Source organism: Cuculus canorus, chromosome Z (genome assembly GCF_017976375.1).
Source record: "Cuculus canorus isolate bCucCan1 chromosome Z, bCucCan1.pri, whole genome shotgun sequence".
Taxonomy (NCBI): Eukaryota; Metazoa; Chordata; class Aves; order Cuculiformes; family Cuculidae; genus Cuculus; species Cuculus canorus.
In genome coordinates, this window is record NC_071441.1 from 4,696,772 (window position 1) to 4,712,639 (window position 15,868).

Consider the following 15,868-nt stretch of genomic DNA (forward strand, 5'->3'; position numbering starts at 1 on the left):
ACTAATCTAAGCTTTCTGCATAGTTTCATTTTCCAGTTGCTTTTTTAGTTTGTTTTGTTTGGGTTTTGAGTGTTTTCTTTTTTTTTTTTTTTTGTTTACATTTTGAGGGTTTTTTCTTTATTTCTGAGTTTGGTCAAGGAAGCGCTGTTACATAACTTGAAGACACAATTAGCACAATCTGTCAGATTCTTATTACATAGTGTAAAATTGTCATAAGAAATCAAACTAGACATCACTCTGGCTCCATGGTTGCTGCTGGGTGGGATTTGTAAAGTTATGTGAAAGAGACCAGCTTTACCTTCCAGAGAGCATCTTCTAACCCTCAGCAATTCCAGATCACGGAGCGCAGCCTCTCTGCTCTCAGTGGGACCCCAGACAGGAGGTGCCTGGCTTCTCCAAGGCTTGTAGAAGCAAGCCACAGCTGTGAGCTGCAAGTGAGGGCTTATAGTAGTCTAAAGCAGATGGCTAAAAGCTTCCAGATGAGAAGCTACTTTGACACTTATTCTTAAGAGGAAAACAAGGAGTTATTAAAAAACTTATAAATTTTGAAATTATTACAAGGGAAGGTCACTTCACAGAGTCTACACACAGTCTGTGCCCTTCATAATTGGAACGTAAGTCAGCAGACAAGCATCTCAATTAGCATTAACAGTAATGTTAAGTAGAGACTGGTAGACTTTATGTCTAAGTCAGGGCTTTGAATAGCATAAGTGCATCCATACTGAATCCTTAGGTGGGTGTTCATGTGAACATAACTCAGCTGCCTGAAGCTACAGCAACAAAGAAGACTGCTTGGGCTGACGCTCATTTTGGTAAAGCCGCACACAACTGCTAACGTGCCAAAGTGTTAGCGTAGAGACAAACACATAACCATTCCAGGAAGGTTATATATGGTGCTTCATTTCGAGGCCCAGGGAACCAGGGGTATTCAAACCCAAATCAGGTTCCAAGACCATCCCGGCGCGTCCGCAATTTAACCCTTAAGTGTTTCGCAATCTAATGTATATTCAACAGATTACATCATTTCTTCATACATATGTATTTGAGGATTGTCTCATCATTTGTGTGGACACCAGCATTTCTTTATCTTCAGTTGACTGCCCTTGGTATGCTTCTGGCCTTCACAAATGTAGGCTGTGTTCAGATAAGGTTCGTTAGTAAAAGCGTAGGCTCTGCTCGGATAAGGTTGTTAGTACATTCTTTCTAAGTACTCCCTAATATCATACTTGTGAAGGTTATATGTGGTCTGTGAGAAAACCGTCACTGTCTACAGAGACAGACACAAAGTCTGCACAAACTTAACTATAAAGATCAACAAAATTAAATGCTAAACACAATATATATCAAATGCTAAATACAATATACATAACCTATAATTCTAATCTTATTTTAATTGAGCCCTAATTCTTCAGCTAAATTAACGTTTTTCCAACAGCAGGAGGCTATTAGCTCATCTGCAAGCAGGTGAGCTGATCAGAGGAATGAAGGGTCTGGATCAGGACCACAAAGCTGGCTCTACTGTAACCAAAGTGTCCAGAGAAAGGAGCTTTTCTCAAGTGTGGCAAATCACTCCGTGACATTGCAAACTACTCTCCGTATATACTCCTCACAAGCTTTGTCTATAGGATGTCCTCAGAGCAATGTCATTCTCTTCTGCCCTGGCGGGAGATTAGAACTTGCATATGTGCATCCTTCAATTATATCATGGGATGTGTTAGGGCATCTAAATATCAGTCAATACTGTAGTGCCGACACTCCATGTTCATTTGCTGTCCCCAGAGACAGCTACTCACAAGGTTTCCTTATGACCTAAAAGCATGAGAAATCAAATAAGTCTGCTTAGAGGAACAAGCACTTAGAAATTTGGTTGGCAATGGGGCAAGCGATGGCTGCCATAAACAAGTGTGCCTTCTGGGACAGAGTTTCACTTGGAAAGACTTTCAGAGTTCAAGGAGAATCTGGACAATGCTCTTAGGCTCCCTGAGCAGGGAGCTGGACTCAGTGATCTTTATGGGTCTCTTCCCACTAGAGATACTCTATCATCCCATGGAATAGCATAAGCACTGAAAAATGCTCTCCCTTCTGGACAGTAGTCCTGCAGACTTTCACACCCGTGTGATGCTGTGTCTTACCAAGTCTCTGGTCTAAAGCACTGGTGCATTATTACCCAAAGGCAAAAGCAATATGACTAGAATTGGTTCGGGGGCAACGCAGAGAGGTCAATGTATAGATGCATGCTATTTCACAGAACTCGGACTTTGCAAGTGTCTATGCACATATCAATCGCCTCAATTTCAGTATTTCAACAAGAATTTTTTCTCCAGCAAAACAAACAACATCCTTTAATCTCTGCCACAATGTGCTTATAAAAGTTCATTTTTCAAAGAATGGGAAAATGTTATCTCAAGCGAAGCAGAGAAATCCAACGATTATTCTGCCTGAGATCGTAGCATTTCTGGCTGGGTTTCACAAGGTAACACCTCAACTGTTTCCTCCTGTATCTAATTCCTCCTATTCTTCCTCATCCTCCTCCATTCCCCTCCCTTCCTGACTCACCCTCCCAAGTCAACCCCTGTCTCCGAGTTGGGGGCAACCTATGCTCTCTTTCTGAAGTTCTTCTCAGGGGAGAAATCCTAGAACTGTAAAGAGGAAAGAGCAGAAGGAATTGGGCAAACACCGTATTTTCTGGGAGGCAAGCAAAATAGAAATCCAACAGCTCTTGAATTTAAGTGACATCTCCTGGTGGTTTCCAGATCTCCCAAATGCAGACACAGGAAAGACTATTCACCCACAAAGTTCACAACTGTGGATTGTTACTACAAAACTCTAGTTCTTTGGATGATGAATAGCAAGAGTTTTCTGAACTGCACAGCTCATCTCATGCCAGTCTTGCAGACACCGCTTCAGCTCTCTGCTCGCTGACAAAGTCTGGGGTTTTAAGAGCATAAACTGATACTGAATAGACTGATTTACTGATTTTCCTCTCCTCAAAATCTTCCTGAAAACAAAGAACTAGAGAAATCTCTCACCTCTACATGGCAGATTAAAATTTATATCAGGCTGGACTGCGAGGACAATATATTTTGCATTTAATTCAGTAATTCAATGAGGTATTTTTCCTGCTCTTCAAGTTTTTACCACTCTATATGCCCCTTATGAGAAGGGATATTGAGATAAAAAAAAAAAGAAGGCACCTTTAGGCACAAAAGACCATCTGAATGGCTTCAGTACTGAGCTGTTTTGACATAACCCGTGGCAATAAGAAAAATGAACGAAAAAAAATCTTATTTACTTTGTCTGCCACTGGGCCTTCTGATGACAGGGGTGGCACTGCCCCTGGTATGGCATAGTGGTGACAGGCGTGCTTGCCTGCAGCCACGCACACATCGCTTGTGCTCTGCTTCACTGGGAAACCCATGCTACTGCCTCCTCCCTGGCTGCCACTACTGGTCTGAAGGATGTGTATAATTGATGAGCGAAGGCAAAGTCTTTGAGAGGAGAGACTGTATCAGCACAGAGGCTGCTGTGAAACAGCAGTACCTCTGGAGAAAAACAATTTCTGTCCAAGGATTGTGTTAGTGGATTCAGCATTAAGTTGCCACTGCCCTCTTCAGCTGCTTTGTCAAATGAACAGCCAAGCATTTCCTCTTTTATAGAGAGTTTGCTGCTCCTTGAGTTTAACAAGCTGGAATTTCTTACTGCATCATTAGTAGCCTAGGACTCAGGATTTCATTGCGAGGAGGATCAGCACAACATCACTCCTGGTCAGCAGCAAGCAAAACCCATCACTGCTTCTGAAAAAGTGTTCAGGTGACTTTGCATCAGGTTAGGAAGAGTTCAGGGTGTTCAGCTCTGAAAAGCACTTTTACTGCTTCATTAAGTAGACCCAGCATGAGACTTGTTTGCTGAGCCTTGGTCCTGTTATTTGCACCGAATAATAAGGGATGGGCTGGAGCCGAGGAAGGAAACTCCCGGCTCAGCAACTTCCTTCATTTCCATGCTTTCAAGCTACTATTTTGTCACTTTTTCATCTCACAAATCACCCAGAAATTAAGACTTTTCACTTTTAGAGGCCACATTGGATTTCTTCTCTATTAAAACCCTGCAACTGCTTTGACGGACTGAACCACGACCACAGGATTAGTCAGGTGCAAAGGCATCACGGGTGCATTCCTCTAAAGCAGTAAAAGCACCTCTTCTGCAAGGGTTTGCAATGCTTAAAGGTGGGCTTTGTCTACCAGATAGTGGAAAACCAAACTCCGAGGGAAACTGAATCCCAGTTGCCATGCTTGTCAGGCACCTTGCCAACACAGGAGAGGACAAGGAACTAACCAGAACATTGCATAAAGGCATTATCTCAGCTGCAAGGCACTTCACCTCCTCATGGAGGGGGGATGGAAAGACAGTCACACAACACCCTTCTTGCCAAACCAGCCACCAAGGAGGGAAGGAAGAAGCAGCATCTGAATGAAGAGTCTGAGCTGGTCTGTCTTAGGAAAGAGCCACGCATCCTCTGTCGTACAAGCTGCAACACAGCACCACGATCCTTCCTGCACCACTCCAAGGAGCCCGCAGCAGCCACCACTGTGAGATATATGGGGATGAAAGGGGGTCAGAAAGCATCTGGTGCAAGCTAGTGAATTGGGCACACAGCTGGAAAGAGGATGCACGAGTTGGGCTGTTTGATACACCCCCTGTATTTGTCCAGGTTAATGTGACCTTACCTTGTACCATTTTGTTAAGGTATGCTGCCTGTATTAAACAAGTGATTTATTTAAATAATATGTTTCCTGGTTGACATTTCACAAGTACTAATGAGATGGCAACATTAGTGGCCAGCAAAACATGCTCTGATCATTATTTTTATATTAAAGCTATACTTCATCATACATTTTCTATATAATATATAATTCATGATTTCTACTAAAATACAGTTTACTGTGGTGCATTCCTTTGTGGAGGACAAGCCAAGGAGAGTCTCGCATCCCAGCAAATAACACAAGTTACAAAACATGGCTGTTTTTCACCGACGAGGAGCTATATCAGGCAAGTTTCCCCCATGCAATCCAAAGGAGATATGTGACTTCCATGTTCACAGAGGAGAGTGGGTTTTGCTGTGTGAAGGTTTTTAAGGGCTACGAATGCTACCACAGCAACCCGCAGCCTAAGGAGGGGTGAACGCAAGAGAGGGCCAGAGGGTTTTTGGCACTATGCTCTTGTTCTGCTTCATCAGCCGGCTGGAAGCTGTCTTTGTGCTTAGTTCTTCTGCAAGAAATCAAAGTACTTCTGGAGAGCTAACAAACAGGTGGAACAATGGAGCTACGAGGCTTTTGTACTCCATAGCTGAGCAGGTATTCTAGACAAAAGACAAGTGGAAATGCCTGTAATTTCATGTAACAAATAATTCTGCAGCTGTATCAGTGCTCAATGCGGATGGTACCATGAGTACCTGTGAGTATATCTAGAATTCAGAAGACAGTGGCTTGTGCCGCAGTTGATTTTCCTGGTATTTACCAGGCCAACTACTCACCATCTGTGCATCACCAGCCTACAGGCTTTGCAAACTCTCAGGAAAACAACTCTTGAAAGCTGACCTAGGGCATGAACGGTACATGGGGAAAAGGCTCTGTTCCAGGCCACTGGAAATACACTTTGTGACTGTGGGAGCCATCTGCTATAATGGGCTTTCTCTGATCAGGAGGAAAGGTCTACTAATATACATACATAAAGTAAACACTAGAAACTGGAATTTTCCTTTACAGGTTTCACAGACTGATTTCAATCAATTTGCTGGTAGGTCTTAACTTCCCAAAAGAGATAATACGGTGCTGGAAATGCTGAAGGTAGGAAGATAAGATCCTGCCTGATAGAAAAAAAAGATAGAAAAAGCTTCACAAGGAACAATGTGAAGCAATAAGCATCCCTGATAAATACATACTATCAAAAAGTTAGATTGAAAAAAGTATTTACTATCAAAAAAAGTTCTACAATCATCAACTAAATCATTTGGTAATCACCTTGTTTTGATTAAATCAGCACCTGAAAGCCACCCTACAGGGAAGAGATGAAAGAAACAGAGCTCATCCCTAACTACTTCCGCACCAGTGCTTCCAGTCCCTGCTCAGACCCACTGTCTCTGTGTGAAAAATGATGATCCTCTGACTCCACCGTTTCCTTCAAGGCCGGCCAAAGTCCTGGGATAATTTCCTGTTCTCAGGAGAATCTAAGCCATCACAGTCAGCCTTGTCTTTTATGGGACCAGGGGTAGCGGCATCTTCCCTGGGGCAGAAGCATCCCACTGCCTCTGTGTATGCGGTGCTGTTGTATACCCTTCCCTGCAATGCAACATTTCACATAAATGAACATCAGCCAACACTCTTGTGCTGGGCTTGAGTGTATGAGAGTGGTGAAACTTAGAAGGTATCTACATGTTTTATATGGTTTTACACATATCACATACATGCACTTAAAATATGTCGGATTTGGATACAGAGATTGCACCAGCTTCTCCTTTTGTTCTTTCACTTGCCTGTGTAAATTTCAGCATGTGCTGGGGAAGCACAAATACTTTAAGGGAATTCTTCTGGAGGAGATTAACACAATTAACAGTCTGCAAGGCTTTGTCCATCAGCTCAGGCTCAGAGTAATACCTGTACCACAGCTGGCGGCGAATGAGGGCAAAGAGACCTTTTTTTGGCTTAACTGCCATTGCTCAGTGGCAACATGGTTGTGTTTGGCTCCTGTTGCACTGTGGAGCCATGGCATTTGGCTGCATACTGTTATTTTGCAGGCAAAAGTAGACTCGTGGTTGTGGGGCTACCTGTGTTCTCAGATATATCTCAGATTGGAAAAGTTCAGCCCAAGAGAGAGGCGTGGGTTGACGCCAGTTTGGCATTCACCAAAGTCCTTTTGGCCAACGCTTTGTCCCCTGGCACATTTTTGTGAAAGGAGCCATGGAGCCAGGCATAGGAGTGACCGACCTACTGGGAAAAGCACCACTTGCTGCTGAAGCACACTCCAGGGATGGGTTTGAGAGCAGTAATATTCTCCATGCCTCTATGCGTATGTCTTCCTGCCGGTGTTGGTGCCTGGCTTTCTGCCCGATACAGAATGCAAAAAGAAACAGAAGTGATGTATCTCATCTTATGTAGGAACTTGTATGTAGCACATTAACATTAAGGACAGAAATGAACAAAGGAAGGAAAAAAGGTTTTCTCTAATGCTGTGGACATTTTTCACATCATGAAGACCCTGTGGTGCAAGAAAGCACAGTCCTACAAGCACTGATATGTATGAATGACTTTGCACCCCCAAACAGGCTTTCTGAGCAACTTAAATGTAAAGCAATTAAGATGCAGAATTGAACAAACGTTAGCTAGATTCCTGCAGCTTTACTGCAGGCAAACTTCAACACTAGGGAGCAGCAACAGACAAAGTTTTTTGGAGCTTTTCTGTATTGAAATCAAACCACAAATATGAACTGTAGAATGCATTTGACACCTACACTAAATATCTTAAATTGCTCTCTTTTAAAACTGCCCACTGAGAAACTAGATTGATCAGGAGTAACGGGGCAAGAGATTTTAATTTACTTGATAACTAGACAGGGTCTGTAAGTTGGTAACAATCAAGAGCTCTGCTGAATCATTTCTGCAACATGGATATTGTTTTCTGAGTTTCTGTGCGATTGCTAACTTTACCATGATAAAGAAAACAAGACAAATAGCAGGCACCAAAGAAGTTTTTCTCCACCAGATATGAACATTCTAGGTCAACTCTGAAGTACATTACAAAGCCAAGAGAATAGCTTGTCTTTTTTTCAACTGCAAACCAGGATCAGAGTTTCCTGAGGGTGTTTGGCAGGGACTCAGAGGCAGATGGAGAAGATTCTGAGCTGTAACTCTAATCCCAGTCTACATGGCAAAACTGATTGACCAAAGATTGTTGCTAAGAGCCCACTCTATAAATCTTCAATTCCTCTTCCTCTTGCCAGAAGAAAAACTTTATGTCCTCCTTATCCTTTCTTGCTGTCTGAGCTGGACATAAAACACCAGCATTGCTGTCAAGTCTGTGCAGAGTGGGATGACATTAAAGATGGTGTCAGACTGCGCTGTGAAACTCTCTGCTTGTCCTGGTTTTAGCTGTACGTCCCATCAGCTGGGTTCCGTGAGGATGTTTAAGAGCCTCTGGATATTGAAAAGAAGGCAAGGCTCAAGTAAAGACAACCTTCACTCCTAAGTGGCTTTGTGGATACAGACCAATGTGTATAAAAAAATGATCATTCACGTGAGATTTCACATTTCATCTTCTGCTTCTAACGCTAGAAGATGGGATTAACCTCGGTTATTGAGTGACTTGGGAGTCACTCAAGTTGCACCTCTTTCCAGTCTTTATCTTACCCAAAAACCAGGATGTGTATTCATGACAATGCCAGTTTGGAAAGCTGCCCACCCGTACCTCACACAGATTGCCACAAAACAAAGTAGGTTTGACTGAAGACCAGTCTATAGTTACTGCTCACAAGGGCTCTCCTCCACGGCTGGAGCCATGACTATAAGGAAATCCTCCAAGCAAATGTGCCCATGCTGTAGCTGTCAGATGACACAAGATGCAATGCTCTACAAACCTGATGCGGTAGATGCAGGCGCACAGAGCACTCTTACAAAAACCCTTTTAGTTATTGTATGGAAACCAAACTGCATTAATCTAACCTGCTGTTGCAGCCCATTTCCAGTGGGATTAAGCTAAAATGGCATGTTATTTCATATCTTTTCTTTCCAACAGTCACATCACTGTAGTGAATGTACTCTAAATACCACAAGAAGATGTATTTGAATTCAGCAGGAAAGCTTCTGTTCACATGTGCATTGCAACTCCATTTGAGGTGACATTCCTGACCACATGCAGAGGGACAGCTTCTGTGCCACAGTGTTACTGGGCCAGCCAGGGACCCTGATCCCCAGCTGGGAACTCCTGAGTTCGCTTAGGCACTGGGTATTTAAGGGCAACGGTGATGACAGAAGAATTGGGGCTGCTGAGATTAAAATGAACTGAGAACAGCAGGTACATACCACAGATATCCTTGATACGCTCCGGAAAGCTGGATGAGAGAAACCATACAGATGGTGAAAGTCTTGAGAGTTGCTGGGCTGAGCATTCTATGGGCTGTGCAATACAGTACAAAAATAACACCCTATGCAGGTAGAATCTGCTTTCTCTTTACTATCAGAAAAACTATCCTAAATAATGTATCTTAGAGACTGTTTCTGACCTCACATCTAAAGACTGGCTCTCCAAAATTCCATGCAAGCAATACACTCAATGAAACAGCCAAAATTTGGTGGGAAGGAGGGTTGTATGAACAGGGCCTCAGGATGTAGGGGATACCAAGTTCTCTGCTGCAACTCCATTATGTTACACCTGTGATACTTCTGCGCAGACCTAAAAATCAAATCCTGGGTCTTGTCAGCTCAGATGAAAATGCTCAACATCAGTTCTCATGAAAAATGCCTGACAGATAAACATATAAAATATAGAATTTTAAGCAACTTAGAAGAAGCTTAGTTAATTGTAAACCGCACCAAATAAGGGAAAAAGCTTAGTTCAGTGCTTGTTAGCAGAGGCCTTGAAATCTGATAAGAAGAAGGTGCTATGCAACATCACCAGTCTCAAGTCTACTGACTTCACCCCTGAGACCCCAGCCCACGACCACCAGGAGGGACTGTGCAGGCACAAGACTCGAAAGATCCTTCCAGAACTAATTATAATGCAAAGCAAGGAAAGGTTATGAATATGTGGTAGGTGCATATAATTATTCATGTCTTTACACTGTAAGTAGCTGTTTGTTAAGCTATACGGCGTGCGAGTTGGGCAGAGCTTATCTCCCTCGCACCTGCCGGCGAAATAAAACACATACCTGCTTTATAACTCATTTCGGGTCATAGGGTTTGATTCCACAAAACACGCCCGTCTGGAAAGAGTTTCCTGTGGCTGGCTGCTACATACACAATACAGCCTCTTTGGCTCCTCGTTGCAAAGCAATGGTCACTAGTAGATAGCTGATGTGAACCTTGCAGTGAAGCTGATCGTCCGCTACAGGCATCTGCTAATAGTCAGCCTTTTCCAAAGCGTTGGATCATAGATCATAGAAAATGATCATAGAATCATCAGGTTGGAAAGGACCCACTGGATCATTGAGTCCAATCATTCCTAACACTCCCTAAACCATGTCCCTCAGCACCTCATCCACCCGTTCCTTAAACACCTCCAGGGAAGGCAACTCGACCCCCTCCCTGGGCAGCCTCTGCCAGTGCCCAATGACTCTTACTGTGAAGAATTTTTTTCTGATATCCAACCTGAACCTCCCCTGTTGGAGCTTGAGGCCATTCCCCCTTGTCCTGTCCCCTGTCACTTGGGAGCAGAGCCCAGCTCCCTCCTCTCCACAACCTCCTTTCAGGTAGTTGTAGAGAGCAATAAGGTCTCCCTCAGCCTCCTCTTCTCCAGGCTAAACAACCCCAGCTCTCTCAGCCGCTCCTCGTCAGACTTGTTCTCCAGCCCCTCACCAGCTTCGTTGCTCTTCTCTGGACACGCTCCAGAGCCTCAACATCCTTCTTGTGGTGAGGGGTCCAGAACTGAGCACAGTACTCAAGGTGTGGTCTCACCATGCCGAGTACCAGAATCCCCTCCCTGGACCTGCTGGCCACGCTGTTTCTGATCCAAGCCGAGATGTCATTGGCCTTCTTGGCCCCCTGGGCACACTGCTGGCTCGTGTTCAGTTGGATGTATCCTACTGCATTTTTTCAAGGACACAGACTCCCCTTTTCTGCAACCTTTCCTGCAGGAGGCAGAGGCAGGATCAGCCTTCCTTGCCAAAGCCTTTGGTTTGCCCACGGCACCCCACGCCCTCGTCCCAGCAGCAACAATTGGAGCTGGCCCTGAAGGCAGGCAGTGCTCAGAGAGATCAGCTGCAGAAAGATGAGCACTGACAAATATGCATTTCTGGAAAGGCACAGGAAAACATGAGGCAGCCCTTACCTGGAGCTAATGAGCTTGGTCACGACTGCATTGCTATAAACAGGTTTAAACACCATTCAGCTCAGCTGAGATAATTTTGTTTCACGCTACTGCGAGTGGGAAATGTTGAACTTTAATGTACATGCAGTGATTGACAGGCTCTTGAGGTGATCCAAAGATATCCCACTATCTATCTAAGACAGCTTTTAAAAACCAAGCTTACAGTAGTCAAACCTTTTATAGAGACTTAATGAGTTTAACAATCATCCCAGTAGGCCAATGCTCACTTTACAAAAATAAACCCAGAAGACAGAGAGTGAACTCAGTAGGTTTCAGCCCTACAAGCCAGCCCTACTGAAGAGGAAAGATGATTTATAGTGACCTGTTCTGCAGATAAGATGGAGACCTGAGACCCTTCTATAATTATGTGTGCAGCCTCCTCTGGAAAGCAGTGGCTATTTTCATACCACAGCCCAGATGAATGAAATGTGAGAGGCATCTGTGCTTTGTTTATAGCTCCATTAGCCTTTCTTGAACTGTAAATTACTTGGCAGCAGCCTAGACAAAAGGGAAAGACAGGGCTGGATGCCAAAGGAAAAGTTTGAAGTTCACAGTTAATTCAAGTCTTTCAGATTTTACTCTCTGAAGTTATAGTCACTTTGAACAGTTACTCCATAATTACAAAACTCATTAGTAGAACTCGACATATTTAGTACATGCTTAATTGTAGAACAGAATAATATAAAAAATATTTTTTATATGGAAGTGTTTTATAACATTTCAACTTTGACCGTTTTCTATTATAGTCTTCACCCTCATCTCCTTCATATTCTTCACCAGTCAGTGAAGAGAGAACAGAATAGATTAATGGGTTTGGGGTCCGCTTAGCACACTTGAAATTTTCAGAGTGGGAGGAGTTAGGAACAATAAATTGTACATTTATTCCATTTCCAGCCCCATGGTTTAACCACAATGACAACATTAGGGGAACATAAAGGCGCAGCCTGCGGGGGCCAGCAGCAGGAAACACAGTGCCATAATGATATCTGGAGCATTATCAGTAGCACAGTTGTGAGTAATTGCATTAATTGCCTTTAATTACACTTTGGGACCTGAAACAGGCTGCTTCCAAGAAACATGACACGCTACTAATCACGACTGATTTAGAAAGTTACTTGAACAAGTATATGGTTAGATCTTCCTAAGGAGAACCACAGCTGGAATGAGAGACACGTGCATGCATATTTTTGTGCTTGTTTTAAAGATCACTCACAACAGAAGTAGAGAGGGAAGCAAAAGGCCCTACTTCATACAGGAAACCCTGTACAAAGTAATCCCAGAAAAAGGGCAAGTTGGGAAATGGTGCTTTCCTTTCCCTGGGTCTGAACTTCACCTCTATCTTTTGCCATTAGTAGTGTCCCTACTCCTATAGAAAGACTTTAGAGCTGTCGGGTTGTACCACAGTTCCTGCCGGATGGTAACATCTTTGCCATGGGAACAGTGAGTGATGTAAGTTACCACAGCTTTCCACAAATCCTGAAAGGAATTTTGCCTCAAAGGCAGCTCTGTCCGCTTTTTTAGTTACTGATGAAATCTAAAAGTCAATGGAGAATCTGCATTAGAAAAGCATGCTCTCAGTTCTCCATCCAAGCCTTGCGATGGACCTAAACTCCTGGTCCATCATCCTAACAGCAAGGTCACACAGAATCACAGAATCACCAGGTTGGAAAGGACCCACTGGATCATCGAGTCCAACCATTCCTGACACTCCCTAAACCATGCTCCAAATACTTCATCCACCCATTCCTTAAACACCTCCAGGGAAGGCAACTCGACCCCCTCCCTGGGCTGCCTCTGCCAGTGCCCGATGACTCTTTCTGTGAAGAATTTTTTTCTAATATCCAACCTGACCCTCCCCTGGCACATCTTGAGGCCATTCCCTCTTGTCCCGTCCCCTGTCACTTGGGAGAAGAGCCCAGCTCCCTCCTCTCCACAACCTCCTTTCAGGCAGTTGTAGAGAGCAATAAGGTCTCCCCTCAGCCTCCTCTTCTCCAGGCTAAACAACCCCAGCTCTCTCAGCCGCTCCTCGTCAGACTTGTTCTCCAGCCCCTTCACCAGCTTTGTTGCTCTTCTCTGGACACACTCCAGAGCCTCAACATCCTTCTTGTGGTGAGGGGTCCAGAACTGAACACAGTACTCAAGGTGTGGTCTCACCAGTGCCGAGTACAGAGGGAGAATCACCTCCCTGGACCTGCTGGTCACACCATTTCTGATCCAAGCCAAGATGCCATTGATCTTCTTAGTCACCTGGGCACACTGCTGGCTCATGTTCAGTCACTGTCAACCAGCACCCCCAGGTCCTTCTCCTCCATGCAGCTCTCCAGCCACTCTTCCCCCAGTCTGTAGCGCTGCATAGGGTTGTTGTGCCCCAAGCGGAGGACCCGGCATTTGGCCTTGTTAAACCTCATCCCATTGGTCTCGGCCCAGCGGTCCAGCCTGTTCAGATCCTGTTCAGATCAGGTCGGGAGCTGCAGTTACAGATATATCAAACGATGCTTTCCAGGTTCACACGTGCCTCCATGGCAGGCAGGCAGGCTCCTGATATGGCTCTGACTGTTTCTCTGTCACTCCCCGTGTCCTACAGTGGGATGGAGTTGGTGGTGTTGCCATGCCACCTTCACAGTGCTCACCTGCAATTATGGGAGCTGTGCTGTTCTCCATGACTCAGAATGTTTTATTCATGATCCACTTAACGGTAAGACAAAGCACAGGGGACTCTGATGATACATTGCATGCTAATGGTTAGGTTTTCAGCTGTGAGTCTTTAGTTTTCGTGCCTTGCACTGACATTTGTATGTCTGAAGGAGAACTGCATGCCAGACTCACTGCATGTGCATCAGCCTGCGTGTGACCTGCACACACAGCTCAGCTGGATGTGCAAATTTAACGTGTATGCCTCTGTATGCAAGGATAACAGTGTGTGCATGACTCCTTGAACACCTGCATGAATATGTAAGAAAATGACCCAGGCAGTCATTCACCCTCCTTCTCATCCATCCCACTGAACTCCTTCAGAGGGTGTGGTGAGGTCCTCAGAGTCACCCAACTGCCAGCTTGGTGGCATCTAGTAGCCTTATAGTGTCCTGAGTGCATTATAAATCCTTATATATTCAGGAAAATAAAGGAGGATCTCCACCATGCTTGCACAATCTACTCACTCTGCTAAGCCATCTGTAGCAGACATGGGTGGAAAACCACACAGAGGGAAAATAAACTTCCTTACACCCTGCTGTGGATCTGCATGCAATCACAGACTGATCCTTTCCCTGCACAAGTTGTCAATAGGTCCTCAGTGAATCATTTTTGAAATTATTACCATCAGCCTTACCTGCATTAACATATTTTGAGGTATTGAAGAGCAGGATTCATTAGGTCATAGTATGATATTGTTGTTGTAAGTCTACCTGTCACATAACTCTTAGTTTTACAATTTTTTTGGAGTTGTCTTAAAAATGTAGTCTAGAAAGCATAAGTGCATGTTTAGATTTTGAGGAACATGATGGCTACATGCAGTGGTACAACAATCAACTGATGGCTCTAACATATTGCTGACCTCCACGTAATTCTGACTTCCTGCTTTTGCAAGTAGGAGGCAAATAAGAGAACTTCAAATTCTCTAAGCCACCACTTATAAGTAACTGAGATCTTGGCTTTCCAATAGATTTTAAAACTAACAAAATCACTCTGGAAACCAGCTCCTTCAAATGTCTTTGAATCCCAGCCTGTGGTCTTGTTTCTGTTCCCATTGAAGTAATTAAATTAATGGAATTCAAGATAAGGCAGCAGAGGAAAGCAGAATTGAGACAACCAACCACAAGGGTAGGAATTAGAAATTTCAACACCCTGTCCCATGTCTTCTTTTCTATGGATTATGCCAAGTCACTTAATTTTCTTGCCTTTTTCCTCATGTATTTTTTAGACTCATGGGTTTAGCCACTTATTTTAAAAAAAAATTGTTCACCTCTAAAGCCACTGCACAATCTTCAAGTCATTACGTCTCTTGGATAAAGACATTGCTAACAACCAGCTCTGCTTCTCATCACACATTGCAGCACAGCAGAGCACAGCCTGGACTGCTTCCTCTGCTTCCTGCCAGGTGCATGAACTCACGCTGGAGAGAGAAGACAGCAGTATGGAACATGGGGGAACATACCAGAAGAGTTTTGCTCTGTGCTTGTGAGCCAGGGAGAATGCGGAGTGCAAGAGTGTTGAGGGAGGAAACTAGCGAAGAAGGTCTCATAATTAATGCACCACACTTGATCCCTTGGTATGTAAACATTGCCAACTGCAGGCATTTTGAGCCTTGCATTCCCACCCACACTTTCTCCACTAAATCCTCCTATTCCCGGTGCTTGGGCACAAATAGCCATGGCTCCCAGCTTCTGTACATGTTCCCGTAACTACCCCAACCATGATATTGATCTTTGCTTGCCAGTTTACAGTGCAGCAATGACCTGCTGCCACTGTCCTCCACTGGTCTTGTTCTTTCTATCCCTCTCTCCCTCTCTTCCTCCCTCCCTAAACCACTTGCACAGAGGGTTGGCATCACTCTAGCCTGCCTGGGTTATGTTTTCTCCTCCACAAGCTGCTCCAAACAACCATTATATATCCCCTCTGTCTGAGGCATCATAAACTGCTTCACAGACAGCTAAAGGAACATGTAGACCTTCTGGTGACTATGAAAGGGATATTGCAAGATCACAGTTTTGGTTGATTGACATTTGAAGTCAGTCTTGGTGAGAGAACCTGGAACGAGCTGAACACTTAGTGCAGCATCAGCATATTGCAATTACCA